Raw genomic sequence first — 24,397 nt, 5'->3', positions numbered from 1 at the left:
TCTAAGGAAAATTAGATCATATGGAATCACTGGAAGAATTCATAATGTAATTAAATCCTTCTTAAGTAATAGAAAAATCAAAGTTGTCCTCGACGGTCGTACATCCAAACAATATGACATAAATGCGGGAGTACCTCAGGGGTCTATCCTTGGACCTCTATTATTCCTGTTATTCATAAACGACCTCCCTGATAAAATTGTTTCGGAGATGGGTATATTTGCCGATGACACCACTCTCTATAACAGATATGAGGGGAAAACAAATGAACACATATCCAAGGAAATGGCAGAAACGCTAGAGAATGACCTCCAATCCGTAGTGAAATGGGGACAAAAATGGTTGGTCACATTCAATACTGCTAAGACTAAGCTTGTTTCCTTCAATAACTACAAGAAACCTTCTCTGCCACCAATAGCAATGGCCAAGAGCACATTACCTGAAAGTACTTCTTTTAAACTCCTCGGCCTAACGTTTACAGGGAATATGAACTGGAATAGATACATTGAGAGCATTGCCAAGGCTGCTGCAAGGAAGGTTGGCTCCCTCTACCGTGCTAGAAAACTACTTACGCCTGACAGTATCCTATACCTCTATAAGGCAACCATTCGCCCATGTATGGAGTACTGTTGTCACATCTGGGCTGGTGCATCTGCTTCTTGTCTCTCGCTCCTGGACAGGGTTCAAAAGAGAGTCACCAACCTGATAGGTCCTGAACTGTCATCTAAGCTTCAGCCTCTGTCCCATCGACGAGATGTTGCATCCCTCTGCCTGTTCTACAAATACTTCAATGGTGAATGCTCTGACGAACTGCAAACACTTGTACCTCCCCGACGTAACTACCCCCGACAAACCCGACAAGCTACTAAGTCTCATCCCTTTACAGTGGAGATACCTAGGTGCAAGAAAGCCTTTTACTCCAATAGTTTCTTCCCCAGAACTGCGGGTCTTTGGAACTCCCTTCCGGGATTCTGCTTTCCCAACTGCAATGATATGCAGAAGTTCAAGTGTAATGTTAAAAAACATCTTTCTACTCATCTCCCTTCAAAATGACCCCGCTAATTAAGTCCCTGATACTAGCCCCCTGCTTCAAAGTGGCACTGTGCCTTGTTTGGGGTGAAAATTGAATAAAAAAAAAAAAAAAAAATGGAATTAACACTTTAGAATGGAATTTTTATTTTATGTCTTCTCACAAACTTCTTTGTACATAATTACTATATATATATATATATATATATATATATATATATATATATATATATATATATATATATATATATATACATACACTTCAGAATAGTTTTTATTTAACAAGCAGTTGCTATGGAAACGTGAGATTGTAAGGTTTACAAAATATTACTGGCAGTAATATTCTATAAGTTATCCCATCTAAACAAGAGTTGCTCGATATGCAAGATAGAGCAAATAAATTAAATTGTGATTCAATGAATTTCAAAAAAACTCTCATTGAAATGAAATGAAGTGGTTGAGTTTCATATCAAAGAATTTTTATTATTCTAAGCAAGACAAAGAATACTTTAGAAAATTAATCTCCTTAACCTATAGGGTTTCGATGTCTACCATATCATCAGAGGAGAGAAAATATTAGCAAATACTATGCACCCTATTTGCTAAAATCAGTGAGACATGGAAAGTCAAAGTCAAAATAATAAATTTATCAGAAGTCCTGGATTTGCAGAAAAAGGATATGAAAGTTTTTTTAGATCCAGCTTGCTTGGTAAAATCCATGTTATGCGTTCTTTACATCCGTTTGGTAATAAGGTCCAAGTTATATATTGGGTAATCCGCATAGCTGTGTAGATATCCGAATCGGGCAAGTGCTTGTATAAATTTGTTTGTGGGTCCAACGATAATAATTCAAAGTCTGGTGGAATTCTTTTCATTAGAAGTCTATATTATTTTTAGTGGGGCGAGGTGTTAATAGTAGGGAGAGTAGGTAGTGGTGAATGGTAGGAAGTGGGGTGAAACATATGTGCATATTCATCCCTATATGCACATGAATACACATATACAAACACACACACACATATATATATACATATACATATATATGCATACATATACACACATAAACATAGATACATATATATACACAGCAGAATAGATATCTCTTTAAATAGAATTCCAAGAATCAGAAAGTTTGACCGGTCATTTCATTTCAATGAGAGTTTTTTGAAATTCATTGAATCACAATTTAATATATATATATATATATATATATATATATATATATATAAAGCTGAACGTGTGTGTGTGTGTCTGTCTGGTTACGAATAGGCTCCTATATGGTTGACTATTATAGAAAACTGATCACATATAATGATAGAAGATGTATCGAGACACAGGAATGGGTATGTTTGATCTGGCATAATGATGATTCATAAAAATTGTGGGGTCTGCATACGCGCCTGGTTCACAAAGTATGGAAATAAAAAATTTTAAAATTAAAAAAAACGTTTACAAGTGTTTTTGATATAGATGTACATAATAATACTTTGATAAGTATGTTTTAACTTAAATAGGGATGGTATAATAAATTTGTAGGGCCTGCATTCGCGCCTGGCCTCCACAGAATGGAAATAGGCACAAACTTTAATAAAGACTTTTCATATCTATCTGCGTAAGTATACTTTGATAATTATGTTTCAGTTTGAAGAAATATAATATTATAAAATTATGGCGTTTTCGTTCGCGCCTTACCTCCATAGAATGAAAATATGTCACAAAGTTTAACAAGGTTTTTTAATATAGATCCATAGAATATTGTGATAAGTGTTTCAGTGTGAACAAGTATGCTATAATAAATTATGGGGTTTATCTATTTTATTTTTACTTTCATCATATTTTGCTTTGGTTTTGATAAACGGAAGCGTTTTAATTAGTCCAAAAACTATTATTAGGAGGTATATTTTGTAAAAAACGAAAAAAGTGCTCAATGCTTTAGTAGAGCCAAATATTTTTATTATTTCAACATCGGGAGTTTTTTTGCTTAATTCATTACAGATTGTTTCTATCGACAGGACAATAATATTATCCTGCCGATTTCTTCAGATAATTCAAGTCAGCTCTATTAACGTATTGAGCACTTTTTCCTCTGTTTTTACTTAATATACCTTGTAATATATATATTAAATAAATGTTCAATTAAACTGGAAGGTTTTAATTTTAAAAAATATCGATGATTTGCAAATATCTGTTTGTGTTATTTATTTTCTGCAATGACATTTTACCACATATGTGTGTGTGTGTGTGTGTGTGTGTGTGTGTGTGTGTGTGTGTGTGTGTGTGTGTGTGTGTGTGTGTGTGTGTGTGTGCGTGTGTGGCAATACAAAGATAAAATAAATTCTATGGTATGAATTAAAATGGAAAATGGAAGACTCATTGTTTCGCTCAACTGTTGCCTGAACTTTTTGAACAGAGAAAACGCCTTTTGTCACTTTTAGCTTTTGACTCTCGAAATAGCCTACGCAAGCGTTGAGCGAAACGTTGATTTTTAGGTTTCCGTTTTTCCACTTTAACTCATAAGCGCTAAGCTGTGCAATCAAATGTTTTGTATTATAAAAGAATATTTTGTTGCCAGCAATAGTCAGTTTCGATCTTCAAATCTATCCCGTCGGCCATTAGAAGCCATACATCAAGTCGTTTGTAGTAAATGTGGCCCAGTGTGAATATGAATTCAAACGTTAATGGAAATGTATCAATAATGATCGATGTCTAAATAGTGGGTCACGTGTAATATATTTATTGATTCTACGTGAAAGACATGTCCACACTTTACAAGTGTCCATTTTTTTCCGATTAGAAATCTGTAAAGCAAAAAAATATTCGTAGCACCATTTTGAAAAACAAAACAAAAAAAAAAAAACAATATATAATATAAAGGTTGCCTCTGTCTGTCCGCACCTGCAATTGAAAACAAAACTTTATTCCAAGATCAAACACAATTTTACCCAGCCAATTTTTTTTAGAAGGAACCAAATTGTGGTGCTAATTTTCTATTATAGATGTGCTGTCTGTCTATCTTTCTATTTGTCTGACCAGGGATGTAATTTAAAACAAGGCCCTGTACCAAGATTAAGCATACGTTTTCTTATGTTTCTGATTTTTTTACATGGGAATTGATTATTCATATTATTTGGCTTCTTCATACTACTGTTCTCATCTTGAGTGTTATTTTCATAATTTTTCGGCCAATGTAACCTCCAACCTTCTTCAAATGTGTCTTTGTCGAACTCAGGAATCTTTCTGTCGAACTCGGGAATCTTTCTGTCAAACTCAGGAATCTGCACCATTTATTTAATCCACAGGTTGCATGCTTTTGTTCTGTCAGCCATGATTGGGAAGAAGTGCTAAGTAATTCCCAATTGTATTCTTAGTGTCGCCTGCACTGAGGATTGAACTTTCAACCTCCAGAAGAGTGTAACTTCAAATTAAATTTTACTAAGTACGAGTTCGACAGAAAGACTCTCGTTTGACACGTGAAGAAAGTCGAAAGTTACATCGACAGAAACGTTGTGAGAATAACACTTAAGATTTGAACAGTAGTCTGAATAATTCAGATAGTACTAATAACTTATCTTACATAAAAGTTTAGAACAATATGATGATGCTATGCATTTTATATCGTATGTACAGTCTATTTGCTTGTCTGTTCATGGATGCAATTAAAAACAAAGCTCTACAAAAAGATAAAACCTAACTTTTTGTGGCTTTTCTGTGTTCATAGAACATTCATAATCAACAAAAACCATGTTTTATTTTATTTGTAATATATTTCAAAGAAAAATTGTCTAATTAAATGTAATTTTTAACAGCACCAAGTTTCTTTATATAGCTCGATAGTACAATACTAGAGCTAAACATACTCTTAATTTGTTACTACTTAATTCTTTATTGGGAACAAAAACTCATTGTGTTCGTCCCAAAAAGTTCGTTTATTGATCATTCAAGCTAACAATTGTTTCGACCGTACTAATATGTATATGGTTAACTATATATGTAAAGGTTGTCCAAAAAGTCACTCAAACGTTTTCAACCTAAATAGTTTCTTTATTTTTGATGATATCTTTCTGTAATTTTAACACAATCTGACTAAGATATTGGGAAAGTTTTCAAAATAGATGCAAAATCCAAACAATCTTTATTTATGAAAAATAATGTCTTTTAAATGTAGTATATTTGTGCTCTTTCCAAAACATTATTCATGACAGATTGCAGAATCACTGGATTGCGATTCAACTCCCTTATTTGGTTCCTGATGTTTTCCTTCAATTCTTGCAGAGTTTGGGATTTGTTAACATAGAGTCTTTCTTTAAGATATCCCCCACAAGAAAAAGTCAGGCTAGTCAAGTCTGTTTTGGAAAGAGCACAAATATGCGAAGCTGAAAATGGGCAATATTTAAAATACGTCATTTTTTCATAAAGATTGTTTGAATTTTGCATTTAACTTTAAATTTCCCAATGTCAGATTGTATTAAAATTACAGAACGATATCATCAAAAGGCTTTTTTATGAATCTTAATGACCTAGCATCATATTCCACGGGCAAACTATATAATTAGGTTCATCCATACAGATAATTTGTAATTTTACAGCAAAATTATTTTTAATTAATACACTAACCTTAAATAATAATTTTGTCAGTCCTAATTTTGATATTTGTACAGGCCTAATATATTTTGATTTTTAATTCTTTGTATCTGTTCCTTATTTTTTCGCCCACATAGAATTTTTAATATTACAACTTACATACATACACTTATATTCAAGTCCTAAGATACTGGTGGACAAAACTCAACAACATAGTTGTAAACAATCGAAGACTAAACCTAACGAATTTCATGAAAGTAATCGTGAAAAAAGAAGGAAAAATGAAGCAAGAATCTTATATACACGAATTTGATCGAAATATTAAATGGAGTACTAGAAAAAAGTATTATATAATAGATATACGTATGTATATATTGTACAAGTATGTGAAACCCGTGGTATGATGTTTGCTTGACACGTTGGCAGATGTCTTCATCATATCTTCTGCTAGCATTATCTCTATTTCAATACAGTGAGAAAGATTACAAGATCAAAAACATTTTAAAACATTTTCGCATTTTGCAAATAATGGAAAAATGAAAATATATAAAAACATTTGTATGCATATATATATACATATGTATATGTATGTATATAAATATTTATATATGTATATAAATATTCATATATGTATATGTATGTATACATATATGAATATTTATATACATATATGTATATATGTACATGTATATATATGGATATGTATATATGTACATGTATATATATGTATATATATATATATATATATATGAATGTATATGTATATATATGTATACGTATATGTATATATATGTATATATATATGTATATGTATATATGTACACATGTACGTATATGTGTATATATATATGTATACATGTACGCATATGTGTATATATATGTACGTATATGTATGTATAAATATGTATATATGTTTGCATATATATATATATATATATATATATATATATATATATATCATCATCATCATCATGCAGTCCATCAGTCTTGACGATGACTAGTTGGGGCCTCAGTGCTTTATCCTTCGGTGTTGACATAGTCCTCTTTCTGTGTTAAACATCCGGTCACAGGCACTTCATATGTGGGTGCCAGGGTTGTGTTGTCTATAGTGTCTCAGCTTTAAGGCTTCTCAAATCTTTCTCTCTATTTCTTTCTTACCTTTGTGGAGACTGTTCCGCCAACCACTCCTTTCTTTGGCTTGTTTCTCCCAACTCTCGACATTGATGTTCATTGCCTTCAGGTGCCGCTTTGTTACATCTTTGTAGCGAAGCTTCTGACCTCCTACCTTGCGGGTTCCATTTTCCAGTTCTCCGTAGAAGATCATCTTTGGAATTCGGTTTTCTTCCATTCTAGTAATGTGCCTAGTCCATCGTAGTTGCATAGTAGCAAGGGTAGCTTCCACACTATTTAGATTTGCTCTCCTGAGAACTTCTGTGTTTCGTATAAAGTCACTCCATTTGATGTTCATGATCCTTATCAGGTGTCTCTGTTGGACGGCTCCCAATCTCCTTATGTGTTCTCTATACAGAGTGTAGGTCTCTGCTGAATACAGCAAGGCTGGCAGGACGATGGTTTTGTAGACTGCACTTCGTCTCTAGCTAGATACCAGCCCTTGTCCAGAGCCTCTTTTCTAGCTTGCCAAAGGAGGCACATGCGCTTTGAATTCGGCAGCTTATTTCTTTGTCAACACGGTTATCAGTGCTTAGAGTGCTACCAAGATATTTGAAGTTTTCAACAACTTTTAGCACCTTGCCGTTGATTGTTACTATAGGTTCTTGTGGGTCGTTGTTATCTGGTGAGGGCTGATACATCACTTTAGTCTTACCTATGTTGATTTGTAGGCTTATCTTCCTGGCTGTTTGAGAGAAAGTGTCAACTATCCTTTGCATCTGAGCTTGATTGTGAGCTATCAGAGCAGTGTCGTCTGCGAACAGTAGTTCTGTTATCAGCTCCTTACTTGTCTTGGTCTTGGCCTTCAGTCTTGCAAGGTTGAACAGTTTCCCATCAGAGCGTGTGTGGATGAAGACACCTTCTTCGATGCTTTGATGAAGCAGCATTAAGATGGCTGTCAGAAATAGGGTGAACATTGTTGGGGCCAGTATGCATCCCTGTTTGGGTCCGTGGTTTACTTCCAAGAGTTCACTTTCTAGATTCTCTACTATAACTCTCCCTTTTGTTCCTTCGTGAAATTGTTTGAAAATTTCCACAAAGTGATCGGGGCATCCAAACACTTTAAGGACCTTCCACAGCATTTTTCGATCAACTGTATCAAATGTTTTATGGAAGTCTACAAAGACTATGTAGAGCTCCCGATACTGTTCAATGGCTTTTTTATGAATCTGCCGTAAGTGGAAGATCATATCTATTGTAGATCTTTCATGTCTGAATCCACACTATGATTCGGTTAGGACCCTTTCCGCCAGTCTGGCTATCCGTGTTTGCACCAGTTTAGCCATTATTTTCTTGGCAATGGCCAGCAAAGATATACCTCGGTAATTGCTGCAGTCTTTGTGATCAGCTTTGTTTTTGTAGATTGGGATGATCATGACATATTTGAATTCTTGTGGCAGCGTTTCTTGTTGTCAGCATTTTGCTATTAGTTGGTGAAGTTTTCTCATGAGTTGTTCTCCACCGAACTTGTATATTTCAGCTCATCGAACGCACACACACATTATATATATATATATATATATACATTTTATTTTTATTACCGTATTTTTCTGTTAAGTTACATTATTGTTTCGGCTACACGACCGTTTTTTGGCCGTCATGTAGCTTTCTCAGACTTTTACAGAAATGTTTGTTTATAGTGGAATGAAAGGGTGAATGGTGTCAGGGGAGGGGTGCGAGAGAAAAGCGGAAAAAGAGGAAGGGAACAAGAGTGAGAGGTGGGAGGGGGTGCTTGGTATGTCGGTAATGTTTTAGTTTGGGAGTTTAAGGACATTAGGTGGTTGTGGGAGGTCTGGGAAGTTCATCTCTGGTGTGGCTGAGGGCATAGGGATACATGGAGGGGGGAGAGAGATATGTTGGGGTATGAGGAGAGGGGTTACTTTAAATTTCGAGTCCTAAGGTTTAGGTTGTTGGCGTCTCGTTGGTGAGATGATTTCATGATAAGTATGTCTTGGCCTGTTGGGTGTTCACTTAGGTTGGGAGGCGGGGGGGGGCTATGATTCGGTTTACCTATTTGATTTTTATTTGTTGCTAAGTGCTTGGAGATGGTTAGCTTGCGGCCGTATGCGCGAGCACACACATGTGTACATACACACACATATACTTAAAGAAACGCTCATCTGTACACATATATCTCCGCCTAGGCATGTAAACACATGCACGTATGTGTACATGCATGCATATACACCCGCGCTGCTCCCGCTGAACCCAAATTTTCCTTAAGGTGTTAAATTGAGTATGTGCGCGTAAGCATGGATGCACACATATACAGACACCCAGACATCGACACCCATACACCCATGCAGACGTATACATGGGCCTACATGCATATATTGATTCAGACATACTTGTATCCCCACGCATGTATGCAAGCACACGCGCACATACAGATACTTATATCCGTGAACACATACATCGACATATACATAGCTGCACGCTCCTACATACGTATGTGGACAGCAGGTAGCAGGCACATATACCCTCATATATACACACATATACATAGGTACCTACACATATACATCGTTACCCCCACATACACACAGACACACACATGGATGCACACATGCATATATACACATACATGCATACCCAGATATATAGACATATTCGTCTATATAGATGTAAATCTAAGTTCATTCGTGGGTATATAGACGTAATACTTTCGTTAATAGTAGACATGATTATACATAGATATGAGCATAAACTCATTCCCAGGCTCGTATGCATAATATTTTCATTAGTGGAGGTTTTTAATGGTTTCATGTGGGTGCACACGGGAGCGCCGAAATACACCTCCGCATACATATACACACCTGCAGATACACGTCCCCACACGCATGCATGCAGACACATATACATGCATACACGCATACACGCACTCATACATACATCTGCAAAGATATTTGCTCTACAACAGTATTGAGCACTCTCTTCAAGTTTTTATTAATTACCATTTCTATTAAATATATATATATATATATATATATATATATGTATATATACACACACACACACAGGCGGCAAAAAGAAAGTTTGCACTTGTAAATTTTTTTAAATTTTTTCAAAAATTGTAAATTTAAGTTAAATTTAATGTAACTGTTTAAACAAACTATAACTCATTTGATTAGCTTTTTATTCTATAATTTTACCTGTTCATATTTGACTTTTAATTGAAATATTCTAGTGTTCACGTCAATTTAAAAAAATAACTTCAAATTGAGGAGGCAAAAAGAAAGTCTGCACAATTGAAAATTGTTATTTAAATGTAACTTTAGGACATTAATGCAACACAAATACAACAGGAACACAATGAACTAGTTAATATTTAGTAGCATAGCCCTTCTGCAATTTGACAGCCTGAAATCTTTTGGGAATTCCTTGAATTAGACTGCAGCAATACTCCGGGGAAAGGGCATCTTACTTTTCTTTAATTTTGGCCAAAGTTCTTCCAAATTTGAAATTTCATCATTGCGTAGCTGTTGCTTGGTGTAATGCTATACGTTTTTGATAGGATTGAGATCTGGAGTTTGTGCAAGTCAACCCAACCACGGAATATCATGCTCTTCCAGGAACCTCTTGACATTGCCAGCTGTGTGAATGGGAACATTATCCTGCATGAAGATGGGATTATCATCCAAATTCCGACCAACAGTTTAGAAAAAAATACCGAATTCCATACTAAAATGTAATTATTTCCCTTAGATTAGAGCAGAAAATATAAGCAGAAATACGTAATTACTTCTCTTAGATTAGAAAATATATTGAAAAGCCAAAAGTGGAATTACCTCGCCTTAACAATTAACGTAGTTTTTTAAACTTAAAAATATACAGCGTTCAGATCAAAAGTTTAAACGTAACGGCCGCTTGAGTCAAAACAAAGTCGACAGCATAAGGAGTGGATATACATTTCTACCCTTGAAGATGAGAAATGCTTTCGAAAAATTTTGGGAATAAATACTATCTACAGTTGAACAAATACCATCCATAATCAAGTAAATAAATACAATTATTATTATTAGTAGTAGTAGTAGTAGTAGTATTTATTTATGTATTTATTTATTTGCTTACAACGACTGAATAATTTCTGCATTGACAAGCCCTCAAACACACCTTTTATCCGTTAAACAATGCTTTAAGCAAACCGCGATATACTTATGTATGTATACATACATAATTATATATATTTATATATATATATATATATATATATATATATATGTGTGTGTGTGTGTGTGTGTGTGTGTGTGTGGGCAGAGAATCAACGCATGACACACGACCAGCAGAAGCGCAAGAAGAGGAAGGAAAGAGCTGCCGGTTCACAGCCTGCCGATACCGCCTTCACGTGTCCAGAGTGTGGAAGAGTCTGCCGAGCACGGATTGGCCTCATAAGCCATCTCAGGACCCACAAACCCCTGACGCCGAACTGATTGATACCTTGGTCATCGTCAACTTCGACGGACGAACAAGAAGAAGAATATATATATATATATATATATATATATATATATATATATATATATATATATATATATATATATATATAAAACAAATGACAAAAGTGTATATTCCAAATTCCATGAAGTTTGACCATCTTACAATTTATTTCTTAAATCACGGTGACATTTTTCAATTCTTGAAAGCAACTGTTTCGTAACACGAAATCATTCACTGGAGGAGTTAAAGGCAAAATAGACTGATTGATTGATAATTAATTATATCAATCAATCAGTCTATTTTGCCTTTAACTCCTCAGAAGAAATAGGAACTATCAATCCACCAAAAGAAAATAAAATGCATTTGGGCATGAATACAAAATCCGAAAATAGGAAGAGATGTTGCGATTACCTTTTATTTTGCCTTTTATTGCGCCATTTTGAATTGTCAAGTTTTGAAAATTAGAATCCGAATGGACAGTGTAAGTTTAGTTTGAAAAGAATCACAGACAATGGCTCATTAGAATATTATGACGACAACAAGAAGGAAAATCCCGGAATTCAAGTAAATGTAAAATATTTTCAGAAAGAAAAAATGAGATACATTGAAATATTCTTTTTGTGTCTACTGCACTAAAAGACCTTAGACATTTACCTCTGATGTGTGGCATAATGGCTAACCTTGCGAACTGTGGAAATATGAACTCAGTTATGCTGAATGCCAGTGCTGAACTAAATATTCGGCGAGTTTGGAATCTGAAATTCTGCATTCCTGGATATTATGGTACCGCCTAAATATATTTGTAAATATAACATAATTAATGAAAAGTAAAAGGACTAAACTGTAATTAACTTTAATATATCACATAAATTTAATTCAGTCCAAGTTCTCAGAAATCAATGCTCCCCCCCCATCTTGGGTCTAACACTTGATTACTGTATGAAATACATAGATATTTGAATATTCATTAAAGTTCATCTTTACGAGGGCGTGCAATAAGTAATGCCCCTGACCCACTTCCAGTTGTCTGATCTAGCTGAAATTTTGCATCTGCAATGATTTATATCTCTACGGGTTATGTGGCAAATTGCAGCTCTGAACTCATTGCGGTTTCTGTTTTACAGGTGTTTGACCTGAGTCAGGTGTGAAATGGAGCCTGTTCAATGTCGAGCAGTGATCCAGTTTTTGTATTTGAAAGGACACACACCACAGGAGACTTTTGATGAAATGAAAGAAATTAATAATGATAATGCCCCATCATATGACCTTGTAAAATGCTGGCATCGTGAATTCAAACATGGGCGGAAGTCTATGGAAACAGCTCCCAGACTTGGTCGCCCCCTTCTGCCATTGATAAGGCATCTGTCCGTCAAGTTGGGGCTGCCATTTTGGAAGATCGGCGCATTACTATTCGCCAAATAGCCAAAGATGTCAAGATTGGTACAGGGTCTGTGGAAACTATCATTCATGACCATTTGCATATGCATAAGGTGTCTGCCAGATGGATTCCCAGGTTGCTCACACCATTCCAGAAGCAAGAACGTGTCGAGTGCTCGAGGATGAATTTGGAGATGTGCCAAGAAGATGAGTCAAAGTTTTCAAAAGACTGATTACATAGGATGAAACCTGGGTCCATCACTATGATCCAGAGACCAAAGCTCAGTCAATGCAGTGAAAGCACTTGGACTTACCACCTCCAAAGAAGGCAAGGGTGCAGCCCTCCGCTGGCAAGGTCATGCTCATAGTCTTCTGGGACTAGGACAGAGTAGTGATGACAGATTTCCTGGCAAAGGGTACCACAATTACAGGAGCCTATTATGCTTCACTTTTGAAGAAATTAAGGAAAGCTATTAAAATCAAGAGGCGGGGCAAGATCAGCAAACATACCCTCCTCCTGCAGGGCAACGCTCCGGTCCACAACTCGCATGTCGCCAGATCAGAAGCACGGGCGGGTGGTTATGAAATCCTTCCCCATCCTCCCTACTCTCCTGACCTCGCACCCACTGACTTTCACCTCTTCCCAGCCATGAAGTTGTTTTTGAAAGGAAGGCGTTTCCCCGATGATGCAGCCTTGATTTCTGAAGTCGTGATTGGAGGACCAACCTGGGGTGTTCTACAAAAACGGTCTCCAGAGCTGCATCAAACGATGGGAGAAATGCATAACTCTGAGTGGTTCCTATGTAGAGAAAGACTAAAGTAGAGAAAGTGTCAAGTTTCGTTGCTCTACTGCTATGGGAAGTGGGTCAGGGGCATTACTTATTGCACGCCCCTTGTACTTCTCAACCGCTGACTTAATAAAGCAGTTGAGACCATTATTTCTTTCTTTCTCTGAATTGAACATTTAAATATGTTATAGTACACCTTTCTTGTCTTGTTGTCTCTTGATCTTACTGAATTCCAGGACAAGAATTCATCGAGTCTGGTAGAGTGCACAGGTTTGTGCTGTTACTTGAGGGAACATCACTTGGAGAAGATGCATCATTCCTTGTGAAAACTAATGTGGGTTAGCCATATCGAGGAGATCTCATTTTTGCCGCGAATACTAAGTGATTTTGAATATTTGGTCAGGATTTACTTGTAAAGGAAACTATTCTCATGCTAGTTTTTTTTTCTGACAAACACCTGTAGATTGAGACGTTAGAGACTCGAGGATATTGTCGAGAAGGCATTCAAATTCTCTCATACATACTTTACTACACAAGAGGAAAAATATTAACAATACAAAAATATATACTGTTGTGTATAGATTTAAATTATCACATATATATATATATATATATATATATATATATATATATATATATATATATATATAGTAATACGTTATTATGTATACAGTAAATGCAATGCTATACTTGTACTTTCTCTCTCTCTCTCTCTCTCTCTCTCTCTCTCTCTCTCTCTCTCTCTCTCTCTCTCTCTCTCTTTCTAATGTAATGCAATTGAAAATAGAGCTCAATACGAAAATTAGTCCCAGTTTTTCTGAAGTTAAATTATATGAAGAGTCCAATGCTGATTTTTATAATATGGGCTGAGGATGATTACAATAACGACAACAATGACTATGATAACGATAATGGTGATGGGGGTGTACGTTGTGGTATCATGGAATCTTCATTCGCAGCCAAAACGTTTTCTTTTCTTTTCTTTTATTACAACGTGAAACTTGGAATTCAGAGATACTAAAATGCATGTATAAAGACGCTAATATTGCCAGGGAATGAAGCGGGACTCCTGTGGCTGGTATGGCACAATCACTTTGCCACACCGAAGTTAAGCAACGTCAAACCTGGCCAGTACCAGATGGGTGACCATTCGGAAAGACGAGGCGCTGTATGTACAGTGAGGAAAATACCAAGTAGGAAACTGACATAGTCTATCCTTTTCTCGGGGGTAGATGGGCCTCTCTTAAAGCCATATTAGGCAACCCATCTAGTGATGTGTATATAGTGATATATATATATATATATATATATATATATATATATATATATATATATATATACCATTTGTTTTTTCTTCCTTCCTCAGTACTGACAATTTTCCATTACTATGATACTAGGATTGTGATAGCCTTCTAAGCCTTCTCTAAATATATAACTCACACAATGCTTCAATCAAGCTACATTTCATTATTATTTTTATTGTGTTTATATATTTGCATGCAACAGTAGATTAGTTTAATGCTAATCTTATTAATACATTGACATAGTTTATTGCTTTTATGGAAACATCAATCGCTTACTGTACGCAATACTTTGTCAGTCTTTTACTTTATTGTTATAGAGGTAATTAGAGCAGGTACTTGCATGATTGCAACAGTTAGAAGTGGACGGAGTTAGTTCAGGGAACTTCTGCCATTACTAACCAGCAGAGCGTTACGACTGTCAACAGGTATGTGTATGCAGTATTACTATGCATGGAAATGAAACCTGAGCAATGGAGGTTGAAGACATGCGTTGCATGGTGAGAAATCATATGAAAATGATATAATTGATCTGTAACATGAGTTTTGAAGACAGGCTTACCTCATGACGTTAGAGGAGGATTAAATCGGGAGAGTATAGAGAGGTTTATGTAGAACAGAAGACTTTGATAGTATGGCCATGTTGAAAAAGTGGATGAGAGTTCTTGAGTCAGTAGATGTAAAAGAAAATTAAGCAGTAGCACGGTCAGGTCACAATGGAAGTTCAAGAAAACATCAGAGAAAGTGTTTCAAATGGACTGAAGAGAAAGAGGGATAAATACAGACCTGGCAAGAAATAAATCATTATGGAAATTAATTTCTTAAAGCTGTCCAACAGGTGCCAGCATGTAAAATGCGTGTTAAATCGAATATGATGATATAATGATGAATTAGACCAGGTTATATACCAGTTTCTGTTATTTTTATTATCTATATAATTTTTATTATCTATATAATTTTTATTATCTATATAATATTTATTATCTATATAATTTTTATTATCTATATAATATTTATTATCTATATAATTTTTATTATCTATATAATATTCTGCTGGTTTCATCCTTAGTCCATAAGTTACGCTTTAAAAAAAAGACTAAATACAATTTTTGGAGGCCAAACTGCTTCAAAAAAAGCCAAATTCATAAAATTTGGCTTTGCAAAGGCCAATCTAGCAACCCTATACAAGTATGTGAGCTTGACATCCTTTTGCCCTAGCATCGGTTTCGAATATAATAATAATAATAATAATAATAATAATAACTCAAAGGACAATATTGACAGACTCTACATGAAAAGGAAAATACAGCAGGAGGGGACTAGTCTGCATAGAAGACTGTTTGAATGACACACAAAAAAGAACTAAAAAAAATACATAATGCAAAATACTGAAAGGATAATTATGGCAGCGAGAGACACTGAAAAAACAACAAAATAGAGAGACAAATGACAAAACGAGGAAAGAAAAGTGGGAAGAGAAACAACTCGATATGGACATACCGACGGACAAACTCATCCAAGCAAGAAGACCAGATGTCATAATAATTAACAAGAAAGAAAAAAACCTGTCAAATCGTAGATTTTGCTGTCCCAGCTGACCACAGGGTAATTATGAAAGAAAAGGAGAAACGGGGCAAATACACAGAGCTAGCCAGAAAATTAAAAGGGATTTGGATGATGAAGAAAATCAAAATAATACCTATAATGGTAGGAGCACTAGGAACAATCCCGAAAAACTTTGAAAAAAGAATGGGAGAAATTTGAATCAGAGGAATGGCTGCAAAATAGAGACAAAGTTGTTGAGACGAGAAAAGAAAAGTGGGAAGATAAACAACTGCACGGAAGATTCATAAGGATGACAAAAGATGAGAATAATGAAAACACTTGGACATAGATGCAAAAACGACACGTAAACCGAGAAACTGAATCTCTAATAACTGCAGCACAAGATAACTCGATAAGAACCAACCATATCAAAGCAAGGATCGATAAAACACAAGAAAACAGCAAATGTAGACTCTGTGAACAAAGAAACGAAACAATAAACCATATTGTAAGCAAATGCAGCAAATTGGCCCAAAAAGATTACAAGAACAGACACGACCAAGTAGGGAGGGTAGTACACTGGGAATTATGCAAACAACTGCATCTCGAATGCACAGACAAATGGTACAAGCATAAGATGGCAACAGTACTTGAAAATGAGAATTACAACATCCTATGGAACATGGATGTACAAACAGATAAACCCATCCAACCAAGAAGACCGGATGTTGTAATAATTAACAAGAAAGAAGTCCTATCAAATCGTAGACTTTGCTGTCCCAGCTGATCACAGAGCGAATATCAAAGAAAAGGAAAAACGGAGCAAATACACAGTTAGCCAGAGAACTGAAAAAGGATATGGATGGTGAAGAAAATCAGGATAATACCTATAATAGTAAAAGCACTAGAAATAATTCCAAAAAACTTGGAAAAAAGAATGGGAGAAATTGGAATCAGAGGAATGGCTGGAAGGATACAATGAATAATAATAATGAAAACAGCTGAAATATTAAGGAAAATCCTTGAATGCGGAGACTAACACACATGAGCCACGTAAGTGGGCCAGACAAACTGATTCAGAGGCAAAAAATGAAGACACGTTATAGGGAACCAAGAACATTAAAGCTGCATATCTATGTTCTCTATCCCTCTCCTATTGCCCCATCACCGCCACCCCCAAATGAGTGATACCAAATAACCGAGAAGATTCAATGAGGATGGAAAGATCGAGGAAAGAGCACTGACCAGACCTCTGTTGGACCTTGAGGAGGCTTATTGCCACTCAAATTCATGGTGACTAATAGCCGCCGCCAGCAAGAAATCAATGGTAAGCGGCGGTTGCGATAATGCAAATTCATTTGCAAACGTTGTCGAAAGAGGTGGAGAGTACTGGAAATCTGGGGAGACGTTGTCACTCAACTTCCAGGGAACACCACAGGTTATTTTCAAGAAGAGATCTTTGATGACCAGTTTGAAAGCTCCTGGTAGGCCAATAATAATAATATCATTGGTGTAATGGTGTGAGAAAGTGCAGCAATTTTACACTGAAGAGAAAAGGCAGCAAAACCTTATGTAAAAAAGAGAACATTCGAGAGAAATAGGGCAAAAAATAAGAACATTGTCTGCCAAGTTATGCTGGATTGAAGTAGTAAATTTAAGATTGTTTCTTACGGTGTGATTTTATTATTTGTATTGAACTATGTAGCATAATATTACTTTATAAGTATTTATTAGTACTTACTGATTTATCTCATTTGGGTCAGTTCTATATTTAAAATACAATGGACACTATTTTCATATAAATGTTAAACTCATATTTGCTGCGTGTAATTGTTTGTCTTATTTTTTTTGTTTTGTTTTTGTTTTGTTTTTTTTTATTTGCGCTATCCAGAAAAATATTAGCTTTATTAAAACATATTTGTTGCTTAAATATATTTCTCATTCCGTGGAATTTCCACGGGTTTTGCTAGTTATATATTAATTTAAATGGATAGATAGATAAATAGATAATGCAAATAATGTCGTTTTTTGACGTGTATATATCTGATAAAAAAACATTATTTTTGCACCAACCTAATAGATAGATGATTTATTAGTGATGCGCTCAAACACTTTTTTATATACTTGGCCAAACTATATTTGTCACTTGCTCTAAAACCGTATTTGTCTTTGTAATTCTTTCCAATTCCTTCTTAAGGGGGCCAATCTGTTGCGAAAGATAAGCAAGAAAGACACATACAAATAAATATTAATAGATCTTTTTTACAGACTTACATTGATATGTAAAAAAAGTTTTTTAAAAGTTTCAGAAAAATGAGAGATCTAGAAAAGAAATCGATATATCGATTTGTTAGTGAACAGAATGAATAGGAGGGAAAGAGAAATTGTCGGCATTAAAATGGCTTAGAAGTTGATCAATAGCTTTAATTGGGTATGTTTTCTTTGATTTCTCCATTTTTATTTATCGATGAAAAGAGAAAATGAAGAAAAAAGACGATTATTTATATGAATATAAGGTGGAATACTCGCCTCAGGACGGGTCCCATCAGACTTGGACACACTTGGGACGTTTAACGTGTCAAAGAGATTGAATTCTCAAATTCTTTGTCAAGCGTCGGACTTGCAAACAATTCTTCGTCATCATCGTTATCATTACCATGGTCGTCATCATCATCATCATGGTCATCATCATCATCATCATCATCATCAGCAGCAGCAGCAGCAGCAGCAGCATCATCTTCATTATCATTATCATCGTAATCATTATTGTTATTATCATAATCATTATCATCATCATCATCAACATTATCAGCAGCAACAGCATCGTCATTATCACCCTCATCCTCATCATTAGTTTAAGGTTTATTTTACATGCCCGCATGCGTAGGATGGATTTTAGAAATCGACTTCATTACTAACCTATTTCTGGCCAGATCTTTATTTTTCCTTCTTTCTCTCAAGCCCATTCTGATTACTTGCTCCCTAATTTTTCCCTAAACTTTCCCTGTGAAGTGGACCTGTTAACTAAATTGTTCTACATTAATTAATCTACAAATTGTTCTACATTAACTAACCTATAAATTGCTCTTTATTAACTAACCTATAAATTGCTCTTTATTAACTAACCTATAAATTGCTCTATATCAACTAACCCATAAATTGTTCCATATTAACTAACACATAAATTGTTCTACATTAACTAATTTATAAATTGTTCTACATTAACTAATTTATAAATTGTTCTACATTAACATACCTATAAATTGTTCTACATTAACTGACCTATAAATTGTTTCAAATTAACTAATTAATAAATTGGTCTACATTAATTAACCTATAAATGTGCATCCATTATTTCAAAGTGACCATACCAACAAAGTCTTCTGTTCTGCACACATCCCCTATTCACTTTATTTAATATTCCTCTGAGGTCATAAAATCTAAGCCTGTTTTTAAGATTTACATTACACATCTATCGTATCACTCTGATATCAATTTAATCCATGCAACGCGTGTCCTCAACCTTCATTGACCAGGTTTCATTTTCATGCATCATAATATTCCATGCACATGTTTGATGCATTCTTCCGGCGACAGTTTTAACGATCTGCTGGTTAATAATGGTAAGAAGTTCTCTAAAATTTTGTTGTCTAATCTTAACTCTTACAATCCCACTAATACTTGCTCCATCATGTGATGAAATGGTAAAATACCAAAATAACAAAAATATATATATATATATTTTCTTCACTGAGAACTCAGCTGTGGAGAAAAAATATCAGGATATTGAATCTTTTGAACTTGGGTCCTTGCTAATGAAGCTAGAGATGGCTTCTGTTGCGGGGTTCGAATCTATCAACTGGTGTTAATCGTGACACCCTGCACTGATGATTCCCGAAATGATGAAACACTAGTGTCTATGGATATTTAATAATGATTATGGTAAATAATAATGTTATCCCCTTTAAGAAACTCGTTTCTTATCGTTGAGCACTTTCAGTTGAAATAAAAAGTCAGTCAATTTAATTTGCACTGATGATTCCCGGAAGGATGACACACTAGTGTCTGTAGATATTTAAGAATTATAAGGGTAAATTATATATATATATATATATATATATATATATATATATATATATGTATATATTTCTAGCACGCAAACTACTTTTCCCTTTTCAACCTAACATGCAGAAATTTAAATGTATTACTGTTGTAGGGTACAAATCACCCCTATTTGATAACTAAGTGGAATCAACCAATCCTATGAATACCACTGGTTTCAGAGACTAAATGGAGACATTCATACCATGTTTAACCGCATACTACGAACACGTTCCTCTCATACCACTTTAGTGGCTCCTGTATTCTTTATGATAAATACATATTATATTTATACACTTTGCACTACTTGTGGTTTCTTTCATTTGTGACCCCTAGCACGGGTCTACAACAAATACGCACAGACATTTCGCTTGCTGCTCAACTCCCTACTTAAGCAGTAAGTCCATATTTACTGATTTGTATTTGTGATTGTTTTTTGAAACTAAATCGAGTTGTGATAATAAAAACGTTACAATGCAGTTGTGGCGGAATTACTTGTGTTACCTACAAATGAACTGAACAATACACAATAAATACTGGATTCACCTATAGTCCATAAGGCAAGAGTCGATATCCGGCAAACCAACCGAGGTTGTTCGTTGAACAACTCACACATTTGTACATTCTTCTTAATACAGTTTGCTACTCTATTTCCTCTCTTTTGTTTTCCTTGTAATACTTTAAACAATAAACTTATAACAATATATTCTTTCGTTTTTCCATTTTTGTTCATACATCACATCACTTTAACACCGGGTTCTCTGCATTTCTGTAACCTTCTGTAACAATTTTTACATTTGTGTGACTTACATCTACACCCTGATTGCTTCTCACATGGACAAGTATATGTTGTGCGTTCTACAGTCGGCAAATCAAACAATCTCTACATCTGCACAGAAAAAGGGACATCTAAAAATACTGTGTATCCACAAATATTTAGAACATAAACATAAGAAACATACATTTTGTCTTTTTTTGTGTGTGTTCTATTTAAACAAACTGAGCCACAGCAACGCGTGGCCGTGTACAGCTAATATATATAAATATATATATAAGTGCAGATAATTCATTAAAACAAGGAAAACTTTGATTTTCTCTATATCTTTTATCATTAAATGTCTTTATTCAATGGCAGTAAATTTGGCAAAAAAATGTGAAATTCCTGCATTTCAATCATAAGAACCATATGTCAAGAAATAAGAAAGAAAGCATACTAAAACAATTTATATAATGGCTTACATTTCTTAAGAAGACATTTGTTATTAAATGAAAGATGCAAAAATAATCATCGATTTCGTTATTTAAATGATTCCTTTTGGTGTAATTAGGATTTATTTATTTTGTAGTTGTGATCACTTTCAGAGAGGTCAGATAAAAACACGTATCACTTTCAGAGAGGTCAGATCAAAACACGTGACGGCTTCCCGAATACAGTAGTAAACAATTATTAATTACAAAGAGTAATGCTTTACACTTAGTGGACATCGTTACTTGTATTGGAGAACTGAACCTCGAGTGAGAAAGCAAACAGTATGCTTATTGAGGCCACCAGAATTATACGGTACTCATTTATTATAACCTATATATGGCACTTATGTATGATACGGAGGAGGGGACTCATATAGACATCGTGTACAGGTAACTCAATTAGAAGAAGGAAAACTTTGATTTTCTCTATATCATTTGTCGTTTGAGTTTTTTTCGTTTTATTCAATCTTAGTAAATTTGTCAAAAAATCTGAAATTCCTGTTTCGATCTTAAGAACCATATGTAAAGAAATGAATTTAAAAACAAACACACTAAAAGCCTTTTTTATATACAATGGCTTCGTTTGTTTTTTTTTTAAGCAGGCATTTATCTTTGTATTTATTTATTTATTATTTATTTATAAAATGAAGGATGCAAAATAGTTTTGGTTTTGTTTTTGTGCTCATTTTTTATGTTCATATTTTTTTCTCTGGCCGCCAATATTTCGAATGCATCTTCACTGTGAACAGAGGTGACAAATTGTTGGGAATCTGCCAACACAAAAAATCGCGGTGAAGAATTTACTGTCAATGTTTTAAAAGGTAAATTGAAGGAGAGACTAAAAAGAGACTCGCAAGAGAAGGGAGAGACAGAAAGAAGATTAAATGAGGGACACAAAACCAAGCAAACTATGGAAGCCTATAATAATAATAAAATTAAAAAAAAAAACAAGCAAACTATGGAAGCCTATAATAATAATAAAATTAAAAAAAAAAAAACGGAAGAAGAACTGAATCATAAAATGTTTATTCGTAATTCGTTCCTGGAAATATCAACATTTTTATTGCTATGAACAAAAAAAAACCAATTTAGGTTGATATCAATTATTTGATTCCATATTTTTTCCAGTTAGAAGATCAATAAGATGATTTATATCTGAGGTGATCAATATCCGATATGGTTGCATGTGCAGGAGAGAGGATGGGAAGAAAGGGATGGAAGGGTTACTTAGTATAATGTGTATATATTTATACACATAATTGAAACTGGTTGTATTTCTTAAAATTGACTCTACTGTAACAGAGCGTATATGAGCGCATGGGAATATATCAGCAGGAGCTGTAACATAATTGGCTTGTGAGGATATTAGCAGCAGTAGCCTAAAAAGCACATATGCAAATTAGGAAGTGTGCGCAAGCTGGTATCTAAAGAAAAAAAGGACATCATGAATGAATGCACCAGAAACTTCGAGAATACCTAACATTAGTCAACAGAAAAAAGCCGAATTCTCCTCCACGACAATGCTCTACTGCACGTTGCTTAACCGACCTTGCAGAAGTTGAACAAATTGGGCTACGAAACTCTGCCTCATCCGCCATACTCTACAGATCTCCCACCTACCGACTATCACTTTTTCAGACATCTTGACAATTTTCTGCGTGAAAAATGCTTCAAAAATCTAAGCGATATCAAAAACGCTTTCAGCGACTTCATTGCCACCAGAACAAGATTTTTGCGCTACTGGCATAATTACACTTGTTTTGCGTTGGCAAAAGTGTGTTGATTCTAATGGTGCTGATTTCGATTAATAAATTTTTGTTTGGATCAAAATGTGTTCATCTGTCTTTAAAAGTCAAAAACCGCAAGAACTTTCTTGTCAATCTGATAGGTATGGGGAAGCATAAAAAATAACACCAGTCTTTCTCTGCTTATCACCGCAGTGTTTCTTGTACTAACCATTAAGCAATACCGATTTAGGCGACTTTGTGTTGGTGCCTGTTCAACCCTTGCTTCACCATAGTCCATGCAGTATCCATTGTCTCTCAAGATATAGATTCATTATAAAACTTAGACTTCTTACGAAATTGTGTATATATATACCTTCCTTACAGGTTTATAAAGTTTTTTTGAAAATTTCAATAAATTTTCAGTATCAAGATTTTTATTATATATATATATATATATATATATATATATCTGTCGTTTTTTTTTTCCGATACGTTTTTGAATGAATTCAATTATTTACGAAAGTGCATTTTTACCTAACCCAATTTAGTACCCCCACATGGGCAGCGGTATATATATTGTTTTTAAAATATAATTACCTACTGACACTGTTTCGTCGTCTACGATGCTCGATTCAGCCACTCTGATGAGTTGTAGACGATGAAACACATGTCAGTGGATAACTATATTTTAAAAACTAATATATATATATATATGATCTTCTTCATTATACTAAAGAAGACCAAATGTACAGTCGAAAATCTGTTCTTTTAGAAAAAAAGTTATTTTTTTCAAACGACAGTTTGTAATCTACACGTCACCTAATAAGAAATAAATAGAGAAAATATATAAACATATAGTTTTTGTATTCATCATGCATGTACACATACATACATATGTGTATGTGTATGTATGTGTATATCATTATGAAACTTATAAATAAATATTCATTCATTTATGGAAACGTATTCATTTATATATATATATATATATATATATATATATATATATATATATATATATATATATATATATGAATATATAGAAAAAGAGGGGGGAGATTCGTGTGTGTGCATGTGTAATAACATCATTAAGCT

The 24,397-nt window shown here is 34.5% G+C and overlaps 1 protein-coding gene across 1 annotated transcript in view; it reads left to right on the top strand.

Moving 5' to 3' along the window:
- The window catches only part of LOC145243906 (voltage-dependent calcium channel subunit alpha-2/delta-3-like), a 1,923,318-nt gene that overhangs the window by 1,609,061 nt on the left and 289,860 nt on the right, over nucleotides 1–24,397 (top strand). The window lies entirely within an intron of this gene.

This window comes from Euprymna scolopes, chromosome 22, assembly GCF_053919585.1.
Source record: "Euprymna scolopes isolate OS-2025 chromosome 22, ASM5391958v1, whole genome shotgun sequence".
NCBI lineage: Eukaryota > Metazoa > Mollusca > Cephalopoda > Sepiida > Sepiolidae > Euprymna > Euprymna scolopes.
Note: the sequence above shows the minus strand (reverse complement) of the source record. Positions and strands in the feature narration are given on the sequence as shown.